We start from the raw sequence: 16596 nt of genomic DNA on the forward strand, positions 1-16596 counted from the left end.
CTTTGGGCAGACCGAGGCGAGAAGGACAAACAGCCCTGTGGCGCCAATGCCGTGTCATCGAAACCAAGAACAAGGCAAATGAGACGGCGGAAGGATAGTCAACAACTAGTCTATCTAGTTAATATACCAGCTGTCGCAGATATGTATGGTTAGCTAAAGGCAATAGTCATAAATCGAATCGGTTGACACGAGCTAGAAATTCACGTATTTATAGAAAAGATATACGATATTCTTATATTAGCTAGCTTAGTATATATATCTTATTATATTATCTAATCTTAAATAATTGTAATAATAATTGTAAGGCATATATATATATATATATATATATATAGAAAAGATCTCTTAAATATATTCTCTTCAAGATCCATTTAGTTTCATAAGCATTTCCGCATTCCTAATCATGACTTTTACAATGTCTTTGATCCCATGATTCATGAATAAATTGCTCGCATTTTCCGAGAAACAAGCCAAGACTTCCAACTGGCTTAATCTTAACTCTAGCATGACTAAATGATGTCTACTTGATGCTTCTAACTTCATAAGGTTTTCATTCCGCTTGATAATTCCAATCAGCATAGTTATGAGTGTGTTTGTGTTATGTCATCAATTTACGAGTTGGCATATATTATGGAAATATGGTCAAGACCTTGAGTATCGGCTGTCTCGCTCTATCCCTCTCTTTCTCTCTCTCCCCCTGAATGTTTTTGCCTCTGTCTTTCGTCATCGAGGGGGCAAGGCTTATGAGTCACGCATTGATTTTTCTTCTCTCATCCGATGAACTTTGTTGTGCAGTTCAACTTTTTGCATACTTTATTATATATATATTGTATACATATATTGTATAGTAATACTTTTATGCGGCTTTATTTTCTTTCATTTATTGAGCTAAATTGCGTTCTATTGTTAGTGCGGCAAACAATTAGCTATGCCCAAAGCATGATCTATTATTTAGTTTATTTTCATTGTTTGATGCGTAATTTATGACGCATATAGAAACTGTGATATTTATGTATTAAAATTATATTAAGTAATGCAATTTTCAAAACAAACATATACCATATACCATTATGCATTATAGAATAAAAATATGAATTAAAATTTTAAAATAAGTTTAAGCTTCATGAGTTCCATTGTTTAATTTCAAACAACAAAATATCTTGAGAAAATCTTCCATCATCTCGATAAGCAAATGAGACAAGTTTTTCTAAAAGTTTAGACTAATTAGTCTCTCTGTTTTTTGGTTTGATTAATGTGTGTAATATTTACAGCTTACGCTAGTTGTACCTAACTCAATTTGATAAATGGACAAAGTCTGGAGTTTATTTTCGGTATAATTAGATACGATGATGGCCGCTGCCACTGATTATAGCGCTTGGCCAAGCATATTCTGTGGCTGCGAGTACTTAGGGCTAATTCATTTGTTGCCAAGGCTTCGACTTTGATGGGTTTCATTTGGTATACGCGTATGTCTGGCTGAGAGGATATCTTACATCTCCGAGAAGCTGCAAGTCAATGTTTGTGACTGGAAATTCTCTCGTTTGTTATGAATCACGCAGCTACTTTGTGGCATGCAGCGTGTGCTGGTTGCCAAGCTGCCAAGCTGCTTGCTCACCAGGATATTCGCAGGACCTGCATGGGAATGAGCGCGCGTGTGCTGCGTCCTGTGACGGAGATTCAGACGACGCGTCGAGACAAGTACGCAAAAAATGCCTGCGAGCCAACTAGCGAATGCGGCAGCTGCCACTGGTGCTGCTGCTGCTTCTTCTTCTTCTAGTGGCATTGTCCTTGCTGTTTGCCTGGCGAGGGGTGGTTTACGCTGCTTTTTGGCTGCGTTGTCTGCACCTCGCTTACATTTACACATTCCAGCTCAAACCTCCCCCTGCTGGTGCTGCTGCTGCTGTTGCTTCTATTTTTTGGACAGACAACAACAACAACAACAACAATAATAACAGGAGCAGCGCAAGCAGCAAGGACCCGTTCTGTGGCCTCATCCTGCCATCTCGGCACGGGGGTTGGCATGCGGCATTCGCTTATATTTCATTATTTATTTTCTATTTCAATTCTCTATTATGCCTTGTGCGGCATTTTCGCTCTCTTTTCGCATGCTGCTTCTTCCAGTTTGTGTTCTGTTTTGTTCGCTCGTTCGCACCGTATTTGGCCAAAACCCTCTTTAATCGCATTTCGTGATGAAATTCGCCTGGGGCTGTAAATGCGCACACTGGTGGCAAAAATATTGAGCATAGCATGCATTATATGGTGTGGAAGGAATGCATTCAAAAGCGTTTTAAGTGATTCAAATCATTTAGGTTTTTTTTTTTAGTTATCAAATATATGATATTTGATTATTCATTTTTATCCTCATATCTATTAATTTTGTTAATATATTTAAGCATTTGTATGAATGAGCGAAACGACTTCGAGCAGTTTAGCTAAGTCTTGTTTGTTATTTATGTTTTGTTTATTTAATTATCAATTAATTTTAATAATTATAAATTAGCTATCAAAAACAACAAACTATACAAACTATACAAACATAATTATACAAATAAAACTTGTTTCTCAATATAAACAATTTAAAAAAATCTTAAGTACATAATTATTATTTTTTTTTTTTAATACCTAAAGTGTGTTGTAATTTTTTTATATGCTTATATTTTATTTATTTGTCTAATTTTGTAATCCAAATTATTTATAAAATTTTTACAAATATTTTTTATAGTATGTTTATGTTTATTTATATTACTCTTTTATGTGTATTTTTTTGTGAAGTTTTTCTGAACAGTTTTAATTTTAATGCATTGCAGCTTTTTAACGCCCAGTTGATCTTGAGTCAAAAGTCTTGAAAACTGTCAATTGCATCGTTTCCGCTCTTTTGACAATGCTCAAAAGCTTTTTGTCTTCATTCTGAGTGCTTAAATTAATTTCTTTGACTGCATTTCCGGCGCTTGTGGAAATTATGAAATTTCCGCTTTACTTGCTGAAGGAGCAAGTGCCAAAAATATTATATTTATATATATTCTGTTTGAGTTGGTGCGTGCTTGGTGGTCCATTCCATTATGAAGCGCTCTGTCAGTGGCAGCTGCTGTCCTGGCTCTATTTTCGGTTTGTTGACTTTTGGCTGTGATTCCCAGGACACAGAGTGAAGGATACAGGACATGGCGTGCACCGCAGGCGCCAAAATGCCGTAAAAGGGAAACCGCACGCGTCGCCACGGCTAATACCAGAGTCCTGTTGCCAGATCCTGTGGTGATATGGCACCGGCGCCCGCCAGCAATTACTTCACCTTCTGTAAACAAACAAACAAACAACAGCAGCAACAATGCGAGTCACATAAAATTAATTTCTACACTCAAAAGTCGGCGACGAAATTGTTATTTTGCGTGAAATTTCTCGACACCGTCGCACGGTTCGTTTTCAATATGAAATGCGGCATTATTTAATGCCATATCCTGCGGTGACTGCATCGAGAAACCACCCCGCAACGTACACCCTATCAAACGGACCTTTTGTTTGTCCACCCAATACCCTGTAGGCATTGAGAGTTCGTTAGAAGAGAGTATGACGATAAAATATTTCTGAAAATTTTTAATTAGTTCGTTAGTTAGTTTTGCTGTACAAAAAGTATTAAGTCGAATTATCTATAAAATTCTTAAAATCAGATATTTTCGGAATATAGGACTCTAAAATAAATAGACGAAATATAAAGTAAACATGTGGAAATATGGTGAAAAAAATTGCATTTTTATTCATAGAAAGAAGATACCTTTAATTTCATATATTTCAAGAACATTTCTAAATTTCTCTGCTTCCATAAAAGTCATACAATATGTAGGGCATCGCTTAGTCGTAACCCCTTGCACTGCTGCTGTCGTATTAAATTTTGAAATTTACCCACTTTGTTTTTGCTTTTGCTTTTGTTTTTATTATTTCCTTATTCTGGTTATATTGGCTGCATTTCGGGGGCGGCTTTGGCGTGCCTCGCATGTCCTTTGAGTCGATTCCCCTTTTTGTTGCTTTTTGTTTTCGTGAGGTCACATCGCTTGCATTCTCGCAATTAACATACTCGACACTCGCTGCCTCAAGTGGCTTGGGATGCCTTTGAAATTGTTGTTGTCGCTTTCGAGCTTCAATTTCGCTTTAAAGAAGCGTAAACAGTTTAGCTTTAAGAGCGAAAGCGTTACTCAAATGGAAATAATTGCTATTTGGGTTTGGTTTGAAGATGGTAATGGGCGGGGGCAATGGCTAGGGCGAGCCTGTGGACTGACTTGGAAATAATACTAAGTGGAGGGCAGAGCGATTCATTGTTGTATTACAATCCAATTGATTGTTTAGCAAAAATGATTGGGGTTTTGTGGTTCTATTTTTACATTGGACGACTCTTCGAACCCCTGCTGTGAATCTCTTCTTTACATGTGCTCATAAAAAATTCAGCATACAATAAATATTATGAAAAGAATATAAATAAGCCATTATTCTATAACAAAGGTAATATTATCAGTAAAATAACAATAACAATAAATTTGTGTCATTGTTGTTGTTCAATTACACATTTTATTTATGCATCCTAATAAAATTTTGTATTTCCTATTTTCTCTGTATCACTCTTTCTCTTTATTCTCTCTCTCTTAAAATTTCTACACCTTATGCTATTAATTAACGCGTTTGGGTCATAAAATGGCATAAAACATATTTGCTAATTAATTATTGAGGCAAATGTCTCTTTTATGGTCAGGGCCCATAAAATTTTATAGCACTGCAGGTGTACGAAAAACAAACCATAAAGCCGTTAGCACTGCTGGTTGACCAACTAGCCAAACCCAAATGACCCACAGCTTAGGGGCTTGTGACAGCTATTAAGGTGTGAAGAGTTCATAATTTTTGCATTGAGACCTATTTCCCATTTGATGGACTAAATGAGAGCTTGACAGCGTAGGCTTACCATGTCAGTGTTTGAGTAAAGATGTATAAATATATGGACTCTATGAATCATGCATATTTCTCTATTATGTATTATTTAGATTCGTTTCCCGAGATTGACTGACACAGTGCCTTGTTTTGAGCAGACTCGACTCATAAATGGGTTACAAAGCTGTGGGTAGAATGAGGCATCTACCGTTTCAAGGCACTTGTTAATTAGTTTTAAGCTGAGATAATTGCAGTAACGCCCACGCAGCTGAAAAGATTTTCTGGCAGATTCTCTTCACTCTATTTGATTGCTTGGCGTCATACTTTTTGCTTGCACTGTGTGCAAAAAAAAAAAGAAGAAAACGGAAGCTCATTATTAGCTTGGTCATCAGCACAGCAAACAAAAACAAACGGCATTTTAATTGAGCTGACAGCCATGTGTATATGTGTATGTGGGTGTGTGTGTATGTGTGTGCTTTGTGTGCTGTGCTATTTGCTGGTATTTATGCCAACTGACCAAGGAGCACTTGTCCATAGATAGAGATAGCTATGCGTATGCACATAAATGCCCAAAACATGAGCTCACTTTAAGGTACTTCTACACAGCTGTCGACGCAGACATGGCTATACGTGCGTGTGTGTGTGTGTGGGTGTGTGCATGTCTATGTGAAGGTATGCCAAATGACAATTGAACCAGCGGGAGTTAGGATTTGTTGTGCCACATCCTCAGGCCTTTAGTCTGCTGTTGATGTGCATTGTTGTGGTTAGCTCTTAAGCTGACAATTCATGTGGTTTACTCGCAGATAATAGCTTTATTTAGTGGCCAAGTCTAACGTAGCTGAAGCTGACAAATAGCAATGCGTATGGCTGAAAGGCATCAGCCATAAACTTCAGTTTCATGTGCAGCGATTGAGATAGTTAGCAGCTTGACAAAACTTAAGTGAAGATTAAATCTTACTGATTAGAATTAATCGATTTCGATTAAATTCAAATTAGAAATAAAGAAATTAGAAATAAAGAAATTTAGATTTAATTATATCATATATCATTGTTTGGATATAATTATGTAATTTCTTACACCTTAAGCTTTACTCCATTAAATTATATTTCTCTTTTGATATAATTATAAATTCATATACTATAAACTACCTTGTCAAGATATTTTTAACAAGAATTTCTTCAGCCAAACTAAATTTCTGTCTCCACATAATTATAATTTCGCATTTGTGGTTGCTACTCGTTACCCACCGCAATTTTAATCAAATACAATGCTCCACAATGAACCACATAAATCCATAACACACACACACGCACAATTACGACCCACAACATTGACCACAGCCAAATTATAGAGCCGGCTTCGAGTAGGGTTCCATTATGAATATCTCTGGAGAGGTTCTCAAAGTGCGCCACTTTTCATAGAGTGCAACAGTTATTGGTCAGCCACATGGAAAATTGGCCAAGAGCTAATAGACTGCTGCCCAAATGTTAGTGGGAGAGAGAAGGGTGGGGGACTAATACATACTCTAATGGCAATTATGTTGGGAAGGCATGTTTAATTTGTGCCCGGCACAGTTCACTTTACAACCAACTGCCATGTCAAGTGGCATGGCACCAAAGGAAAAAGAGTGCAAAAAAATGAGGAGGGAAAACCACAACAGGAGCCATAACATGGACAACATATGTACATGACATGGAGCCGAGCCAAGAGGACATGAGCACATACTCATGGCGCCAACATACAAGTATCCCGTTTTAGAGTGCGTGCGCCAATCAAATTGCATAGAGTTGAGTTGGACCCCAATCACAATAGGAATTGTTAAGTGCTTCAATCATTTGTGGAAATTGTGATAAGTGTGGTTGGGTATAAAGTAGAAATGTAGAAAAGCAAAACTCTATCGAATATATGTCTTCATAACAAATATTAGATCAGCAATCCGAAATCTGTACTATAGAATATGAGAGCCAAAGACCATTGACCAACAAGATCCCAGATCAAAAGCCAAAAATAATCCTTCTACTCAACAATTCGATTTGAAATTCCTGTTTAACTGACCAACTGTATCATTCTATCTTTTTCCCAAACCCATAACATGGCCAAGGATTAATTCTCCCACTAATTGCTTAAAGTGAACAGACAAATGCCAATTTATTGTCTAGGCATCAGCTAAAGTCAAACCTTATCAATGCCACTCGGGTCAAGAGAGCGCCGAGATAGAAAATGCGCTTGATAGAACTAACTGTATCTGTAATCATCGATTCAGTTAAAGCTATAATCACTCATCAGAAGTTGCCCAAGTCGCGCTGGCTGTGGCTTCAGTTAAAGCTCACCTTGGCACCAGCTGAAACTCAGTTCTCGGTCTAGGTCTGGGGCTGGGGCTGGGGCCATGTTGCTGTGGGCATTCATAAATCCCATTTGGCGGGCAGCAATTGCAGTCGTCTGCGGTCTCTGCAAAAATATGCAATTCAGCATAAATGTAGAGTCGCAAATGGGTGGGGAGGGCAGGCTAGTGAGGTTGGGGCATATCGAATTCAGTGCCTCCGGATGTGGTACGATTGTGGGTGAGTCGCTGCCAGTTGGCAACAGCTGTGCACACACACCTTGGGTCGGGGTATGCGCTTTGTGTACTTTAAATTTAGCGTGAACTTTTCAGAACTCTAGCCATAAGGCAAGTAGAAAGGCAGGCAGGCATGCAGGCAGGATTTGCCGCTTAGAAAGGAAAGTGAAAAATCTGCTCAAGGTACAAAAGCAAAGACGTCTGTTGTATTGGAGCTCTGATTCTCAGATGCTGGAAATAATAGCGAGGTGCGCAAGTTGAATGTGCCACAAAGTGCTAAAGGAAATGTTGGCAGAAAAGAGTCAGGGAGAGGAGGGTTAACGATTTGGTTTATGGTTGGAGTTGAGCATAAGATGAAACCTTATTCAATGTATGACACTGGCAGATGTCAATCTCAAACGAGAAATACAGAAAATAAATATACAGGTTACATAATATATGATTTTCAATCATGTCAAGACCAAGACAAAGTTTCTGTTGGGTTTTTCCTATACGAGTGTATTGTCATCTTATTGTTATAGAAACCAATCGAAGTACTTAGGGCCTTGCCCATGGGCTTCAATTGTTTAATTGAATATTGCCTTCTATCCAATGCCAATTTCAAAGTAAATGTAATTGAGCTTACGAGCAATCCAATTGATTTCTAGGTTTCCAATTATGATTGGCTTCTGGACTATGTTTACCGCGTTAAACCGATTTGCGCTCACATTCGCTACACTCACATACACACATGCATACACACCGTCATCGTCTCACATACAATTGCATTTGACTTTGCGAACCTTTCTTCAACTACTTCGGGAGTTAGCTCCAATTTCCCAAAAGCGGCTTCTTTGTTCTAACGTCTTTTAATGTTCGCCTTGGCCACGTGCAGTGGCTCGTTTGTGGCGCGGTAAACGAGTTTGAGCCATCGCACATACATTGTATATAGCCACATATATGCCACACGGCAGCGGTGGCGGTGGCAGTGGCAACGTCGGCTCCAGCATTGCAATTAGTCTGGCTAAAGTCGTGCCTAACGGTAAAGAGCATATTGCCCCATCTACTGTCTGCCATCTCTAAGGCAAACCATAGCTCATAACGGCTGGCCCCCTCTATAATCGCATCAAGCTCGTGAGATATACAAGCGATAATGTCGGCTCAACTGATAGATTACCATGTATCCAAACAGTTTGTGCAGCACAAAAGCCGATTCCTATCTGGAAATTCAGTTTTCGAGTCGAGAAATGCATTTTCCATGTTTTGATTGCCAGTTTGTATATTGTGTATACCCTATTGAGAGCGTCTTAAAAGTGGGTATGCTCTGTTATAAATAGCATTTTGAATTACGAATATCGATACATGTCGAATATCGATTATATTCATAGTATATATAATCGTTCTTAATATTATTATCTATTATCAATATTTATTATTATTAATATCTATTAATACTTACAAAACGTTTAAAGGTTTGTGTATCTATTTACTTTTTATATTATACATAAAATATAGTTAGAGGGGAGCTCGTAGTGGCCTACTCCCTAAGGGTTTCTTGGTTTTCTGATAACAATATTTTAATAGTTTGTTTTTTCTTTATTATTTGCAGATTAATTACATTTGGCTGCTTGTACAATCGAGTGGTAAGTATATATACATATATAATTTTATACAATTTTTTAATTATAGAGATTTATTGCGTACTAATCAGATTTGATAAAGCTAAAGAATTTCTGTAAATCACATAATATGGCCAGCCACACTTATTAAATAGCTTTCTGTGATGAAAACAAGTCTAATTTAGCTATTTGTAATGTCCATAGATGCCGTAAAAGGCTTTGGTTTTATAAGCCTTATACTCCGTACTAATACAGCGCCTTAAACGTAACTTGCAACTCAATCCAGCTGCCCCATGTTGCAGCCATCAGTGGATGTGACGCCTTATGCTCCGCAACTCGTTTGCGGTGCCATTTTTTGACATATTTCTATATTTTTGCTGGGGACTTACATCATTGTTGGCTTGTCAATTAGCGAGGCGTCTTGAACGACTCCATTACCATTCATCTTAATTGAATAATCATTGGGGCTGCTTATAAATTCAGAGTGAAGCTGTCAGAGAATCGTCAAGATTCCTGCTTCTTTATGTTTTATTTTTTGCGGCCCTCGATTCGTGTCAAGTTGACCGTGCGACAAACTTAAGTAGCATGAATTATGCGGCAGTCAGACAAGTCCAAACTACAAGCTACAACGGTTTATATATGTATATTTGTATAGCTGTATCTGTATCTGCAGCTTGTATCTGTATCTGCATTTGCATCTGCATCTGCATCTGCAGTTAGCGTCGCGTTTTGTGCTCAGCAAATTGTGGGCAATCATTGTCAATTTACAATGCATATACAAACTGCCTTCTAGTTGCGCTTGTACCAATAAAAGAAAGTAAGCAGCTACAGTGGAGCTTCGATAAAATGCAAAGCATATGCGATATTATGATTATTAAATATATATGCAGGGACATTAAACAGATTTGGTATTTATATAAATAAATATTATTTAACAGTCTAATTTCATTGCCTTACACTTAAAGATGAAAAACCCAGAACTCTATTTAAAAGTTAATAAATTGTAATTAAAACCCAAGCTAAGAATAAATATTGTATTTAAGCCATACTGTTTTATATGTCCATATGTTCTTAGCTAATATATAATATGATAATTTCCAAATTTGTAGTTTTATAGTCCGAATTTATACAAGTGAGTTTGTTTTCAAGTTTAAAGTAAAATTCCGAAATATTAAAATTAAGAATTTTCCTAGTAATTTAATGAAATAAATTTTTTTTTTCATGTATAATAATTCTTTAAAATTCGTAATTCGTGTAGGTTAAAGTTTCAAAGCTACTTTCAACACTCTGTTCTAGGCGTATATGCTGTAGGCAAGATTCACTGTACCCGCATAGTCTGCCTCTTGAACGGTTGTCAGGCGCACCTTGAACTACAAGCGGGGCTACAGCTGGATGTCAAACAAGCTTTTGGGGGCTGTGAGGCTCGAGCGTCGCAGTTTTTTTTTTTTTTTTTTTTTCTTCTTCTTTATCCAAGCTCTGAGATCAGACAGACATATAGCAATAACTGTAGCTGTTGTCGTTGTTGCTCTTGTAGATGTTGTTGTTGATGGGGTCGTACGCTTTTATTTACCTTGTCTGCTTTTCTGTTTTTTTTTTTTTTTTTTTTTTTTGCCGTTGAGAGCGTCTCTCCACTTTTCACGCTTTTAGTTGCAGTTTTGCATTTCGTTTTTATTTTCTTCCGTTTTCATAAGCAAATTTGTATGTTTTGTGCGTTGTTGGTTTTATTTATTTATTTTCTCGCCCGAACATAAATCCAATTGGTTGAACAAATAGCTTCAGGTCGATGCAGTTAAGCCGCGAAGTAGGGTCAGGGCGGGAGAGGTTTATTCGAACCGGGGCGTAGCTGAGTAGCGCCCTGTTGAAGCCCCAAAAGCAAAAACGAACCTCCAAATTGTCGACAGCTGCTGTCAGTGATTAATTTTCATGTGGCGACGCTTTGCATACATTTATTCAAATTTACGGGTTTTTTTCTTTGGATATATATGTACATATATATAGCACGATGTTTGAACAATTTGATGGGCACATAAAATTTACGAGTCGCACTCAGTGTGGCTTACGAAGTGGCATAAATTTTGAGAGGATTGAAAGGAATTGAGCTGCAAGGTTAAAACTTAACAAATGGGCAAATGCTTATTAAAATCACGTAGAAGGAATTTACCGAGATTGACGAGAGATACCCTGTGGTCAAGCAAAGTAACGTGATGATGGATTTGCTGACAAAGTATGACTGTACACTGGAATATTTCTTCTGAAAGTTGCTAAAATGTGTATGAATTAGTATAAGCTTGGATTGATTGAAGGATTGACTCACTGATTGATGCTTAAGTCATGTTCCTGATATTTAATATAATGAATGATTATTAAAATACCAAGAGTATAAGAGTTATCACATAAAGTTTCTTTAAAACGAATAGTATGCCTTCATTGAAGATTGTATAACTTAATGATGGTTAAGAGCTGTAACTAATGCAGCGGATCATATGTTGACTGATTGACTGACATGTTTTGATTGATTATCAAAGTATCACCGTATTGAAATAAAGTTTCACCATAATGGGTATAAAACACGAATTGTATGGTTACTGATGCGGACTTATAGACTATACTATAAATTTCTATTGTTGATTGATGATAAACACGTAGCTAAGACAAAAAAAATAAGTGATTAGGAAGGCTTATTAAAATGAAATTCCAAGTCAGATTGCCTAATAAATGTGTGAAAACCAGTTTAGAAAAGCTAAAATATTGTTTAAATGTGTCCAAAATACAATTGTTAACTCCTTAATTTTTTTTTAGCGCATGAACAAATATTTTTGGCATAACAAAAACAAAACCATTCTGGCATTTATTGAAAAGGAAGGAATTAATTTCGTATTATTATTTATGTTGGTGCTTGCAGTTCGCTTCGTGTTTAACTTCCTATAATATATCATAAATTGTGCACTCTTTCAAAAGTTTCTTCATGATTTCCTGTAACAATTCCTTCTGACCCAAATGCTATTCAGTTTGTAATTTGAGACGCACACTCAATAACTTAACCCACTTACCCACTGCCATGCCCATGCCAGCAGCAGGAAGCTGGGGTAAGCAGAGCAGCGGCAGGAAGCCCAGTGCGTGCCACTCGATAGTAACTCAGCGGCCAGAAGTGGCGACTCCAATCTTGGAGGCACACGAGCGACGCCGCTTATCGCGTTTAATGCACCATATCATGCACTTGGTAACTCACCCACACTCACGCCAGCACGCCCACCTCACTTGCTTAGACAATGCCAGTGGAGACGCGAAGTCCACAGGGAATAAGCGACGGGCCATTAGGTGCTCGCTGGGCACAAAGATACAAAAGTATCTTTGTATCTGTGGGATGCGTTTTGTCGTGGAGATGCGTGTCAGTGTTGTCGAACGGTGTCATCAGCGGGGCTTCAACTGCATTTTTAATAACATTTCATGTCAAGTGTGTAATCTCTTGTGTGCCCATATATGTACATACATATATCTACATATAGACTATCACGATATCTGAGCAGATCTCCTGCTCTAACCTCAATTAACTAAATGCTGCGACTGTGACCCAGTCAGACTCAATTATATAATTGCTGCACGCGCTGGCTTTTGTTCGAATGCACAGCAGTGGTCCGCCACTCATCGTGGCCTGTCAACGCCAATCTAAATGGGCGTGGCGACAGCTGCTGGCGCCACCTGGTGTTCAGTAGCGTCCGACAGCTGACATTCTTTTGTCCAACTCCGTTCTACTTTTAGTCCACTTTTCTAATTATCAAATTGATGCACGAATATTCCAATTCTCGTTCTGTGCATACATAACATTTTTCACATATTTCAAATTTAATTCGTTTCTAATGTCGTTTTTGCATCAACTTACAGTTGTATTTGATAAGCAAAGGTCACGTTTTTTCTGCTGTTGTATAACAACTTGTTTTGCTTTCATCAAATTCACTCTACTATATCATTCATTATTTGTAAAACATGCAATTTGATAGTGTATATTTTTTCCATTTAATCTTTCTATAATTCCTATTCTTCCGGAACATTAATTATGGACATACGAGCTGCTGCTGCAGCTAAGTATTGCTGTGTGCAACATGATTCGTATTAATATTCATTATATTGTTGCTTAATATTCCATACAGTTGAAAATAAAGAGCTAATGCTCTAATTTGTTTGCTTTTAATGAATAATATATTTTTTTAATGATATGTGTTGATTAAGATCATTATCATTATCAAATTAATTTAATAAGTAAAAATCTTTCAAGGTGAGGAAAGTAGATATACTATAGCATATATGTATATAGATAGGTAAATAGATAGATATAAAGTCAGCCAAATAGATGGTCAGCCAGTTAGATAATCTGCTACTTGAGAATACCTCGCAGCTAGTCAAGCATTTCTTATCCAACAAACAATTTTATAGCTTTCAATCAATTGTGTCGCCGTAGAACGAGTCGAGTTGATACGAGTGTTGCAACTTGTTTAATTTATTCGTTATACGCAAATAGACTCCACTAGCTTGCAATTTTGTGTGTGAATATTTATGCTGATTGGGGTGCTGGCGCCAAGAAATTGCCAGCAGCACCACTAACACCACCACAGCACCACAGATCGCTGTGTGGATTTCGACATGTCCAATTCATTCCTTTGGCACTTGAGCTGATAAAAAACGCACAGTAAGGCGTATTCTATATATACAATTTTTATACTCGTATATCTGTCGCATAGTTGGGGGCGAGTGGAACCTTTTTTCTAGTTTTTTTTTTTAACCAATTTTTTTTAATAGCTGCCTCGTCCAATTCTGACCTCATTCGACGGATACGCGGCACAAGCCGCTGCTCTCTGGCCGCTGGCCGCTGGCCGCAAACGCGATTTAAATTGCTAGAAATTGAAAGTGACACTGAGCGCATAAAACAAATTGCAGCTCGCATAGACTCACAAAAAAAAAAAAAAAATGATAAAAATAAAAAATGTATATATATATACAAAATGACAAAAGTACATAAAATACCAAATAGAAAAATGCTTTTATTATAACAAATTGCAATCCCCTTGTCCTCACTGCCAAAGAGACCCCTCGCGTCCATTTGGCGCCGTAATTTGAGTTGAAATACGTTTCAAGAAACCCGGAAAGCATATTTCTTAGGGACTTTACTCAAGCCCAAACGAGTTAAACATTACGTTTCACATATTTCTGGAGGGGGTGGAAACCGTAAGCGACAACAATAACAAATTAGTTAAAGTAAACAAGAAACAATTGCCATTTGTTTTTGGCATGCAAAAAGTAATACAAAGTTTCTTCAGAGTGTGTAAACAATATGCGAAAGGGCAGATGTGTCGCAAGGCAAACATGTAAATGAGCTGATGTGCAGAGAGCTACCCTGTTCTCTGTTTATCCAGAGAAAATATATTTCGATGCTTTAAGTTGTTGCTCCAGTTCGAGTCCCGCAAAATTGAAAATACTATTAAAAATTCTCTAAAGCTATAAAGTTGTTATAAATTGCTCAAAAATGAATGGAAATTCATAATGGAGTTTCTATTAAAAGCAAAGCAATATTATATATATATGAATCGAGATACATACATACGTACATAAGTATGTACTCTACGACTACTCTTAATGTATTGTCTAAATACAGGGTATTAAAAGGGCTTTAGCGCCTTCGTTAAAATGCAAATTGCGAGTTAATTACAACACAGTTTCAGGGCCTTAAAAGGATCAAATGACAAATGTGTCAAGTGTTGAGCTTGAGGTCGCGTTTTTTTCTTATATTTGAAAGGGCAAACAAACTGACAAAGTCTTCCAAAGAGTTGAGCAAATGCCAATAGGGACGGCAGCAATAGAAGAGCTCTGTCAACATATCAGGCGACAATGGCTGTCAGCTAACAATCTTTGGCTCTTGTTTAATAAAAGTTTGTGTTGAATTTAGAAATAATATGATAACCCACTTCAATCGCTTTACAAATTTCATTTGGTGTGTAAAACATGGCGGATGAGAGATGTAGATGCTGCTGCTGCTGTTGCTGCTTCTGCTTATTGATGGGCTGTCAAAAGTCGTCATTGAAAGCAAAGCAAGCACTCGCTGATGTTTGTTTATGCGGCAGCAGCAGCAGCAACAGCAATAACAGGCAGGCTCTGCTTACGCTCCATGAAGGCAGCCGCAAGTTACACACATGCATAGTTGTATCTCAAAGATACATAATAAGTACGGCACGCGATATGCCAAGTAGCAGCCGAACAGCAAAAGCGGGGACAGCAGTTTACTGGAGCGCATCATCAATGTGTAATCTAGTTTCATGACGAACATTGAAATACCCTCGGCGCCCTCGAATGCCTCCTCCGGCAGCGTAACACGATGCCTGTCAATGAGGTGCTAATGGAGCCGCCTATCAGCGCAAGAGCTAGACCAACAGCCAACAGCCACAAGCCAACAGCCATCAGCCAACTGCAGTCCCAGGCATAACTTTAATATATACAGTTAGGCAAACCACATTCATGTTTTATCGTCCAACAAACCGAAGTGCATCTTTAATATGAATAAATCAAATGGAAATAGTTTAAAGTTTCATTTGCCACTGCTCGCTTCTCTTATTCCTCTCGAGTGTGTCGTCGTGGTCTGTAATCGGAACCCACATCTGTGCTGGGTTATGAATAAATTTTGAGACGCTCTTGAAAGTTTTTTTCTTCATATTTTTCTTTACTTCTATGTGGTTTCTGTTTGTGTTTGCAGCAAGTTTTAATTAAGTTTTGCCATCAGACGAAACTTGGTCATAATGTGAATTATGTTTCTTGGAAAAGTTTTGGTAATACGATTATAAATATGTCGAAACTGAGCTGCGCGTTAATGGAGAAATATTCCAAAACTAATCAATGTATGTTAACATGCATAATATGCGTATTAAGAATCGTTTAATTAATTGCTTATTCATAATTTGAATATGATACGCTTATCAATATTAAATATTTAGACAATAAATTAGTAAGTCAGCAGAGGGATCATAGGTGCAGAAAATAAAGATCTTATAAATAATAAAACATTATGATAGTATCTAACATTCAACAAAATCGCTCTTATTTGGTTTTAAATTGGTAGATATAGATCTATAAATATTATAAAATAAAAGTGTTTCTGTTAGATATATGTATTATCGATTAGAATATGGATATGAATAGCTTTTGAAACATGAAAATCATACCGCAGCCCACACAGAAATATATCTGATCAAGTATAATTATAGCTATTAGGTTTTAAATTATAAAATAAACTTCAGCTCTGATAATAAAAAGTATAAATTATATATGAAGTCAAATGGAGCTCTCCGACATGTTGCTCAAGTTTAGCGTTTGTAATGTTCAATGCTCAAGATAGACGCGAGCACAAAACAACAACAACAACAAATTGTTCGCTGACAACAATTCCAGAGATACATTGAACGATCTATGAGGCAACGTTTCATATTCAGCTACAAAGAGAGCTGGCAAAATGATTTGTGTTTGGGTATTATGCCTCTTAATGCTGACAT

At 37.3% G+C, this 16596-nt stretch overlaps 1 protein-coding gene across 1 annotated transcript in view; it reads left to right on the forward strand.

Moving 5' to 3' along the window:
* Positions 1-16596, forward strand: part of LOC6586781 (protein unzipped) — a 37558-nt gene that overhangs the window by 4097 nt on the left and 16865 nt on the right. Inside the window, exon 2 of the mRNA XM_044011179.1 lies at positions 9055-9088. The gene's annotated coding sequence lies outside the window, so the exon portion shown is untranslated. The remainder of the gene's footprint in view (positions 1-9054; positions 9089-16596) is intronic.

The sequence above is a fragment of the Drosophila mojavensis genome, unplaced genomic scaffold (assembly GCF_018153725.1).
Source record: "Drosophila mojavensis isolate 15081-1352.22 unplaced genomic scaffold, ASM1815372v1 contig_81, whole genome shotgun sequence".
NCBI lineage: Eukaryota > Metazoa > Arthropoda > Insecta > Diptera > Drosophilidae > Drosophila > Drosophila mojavensis.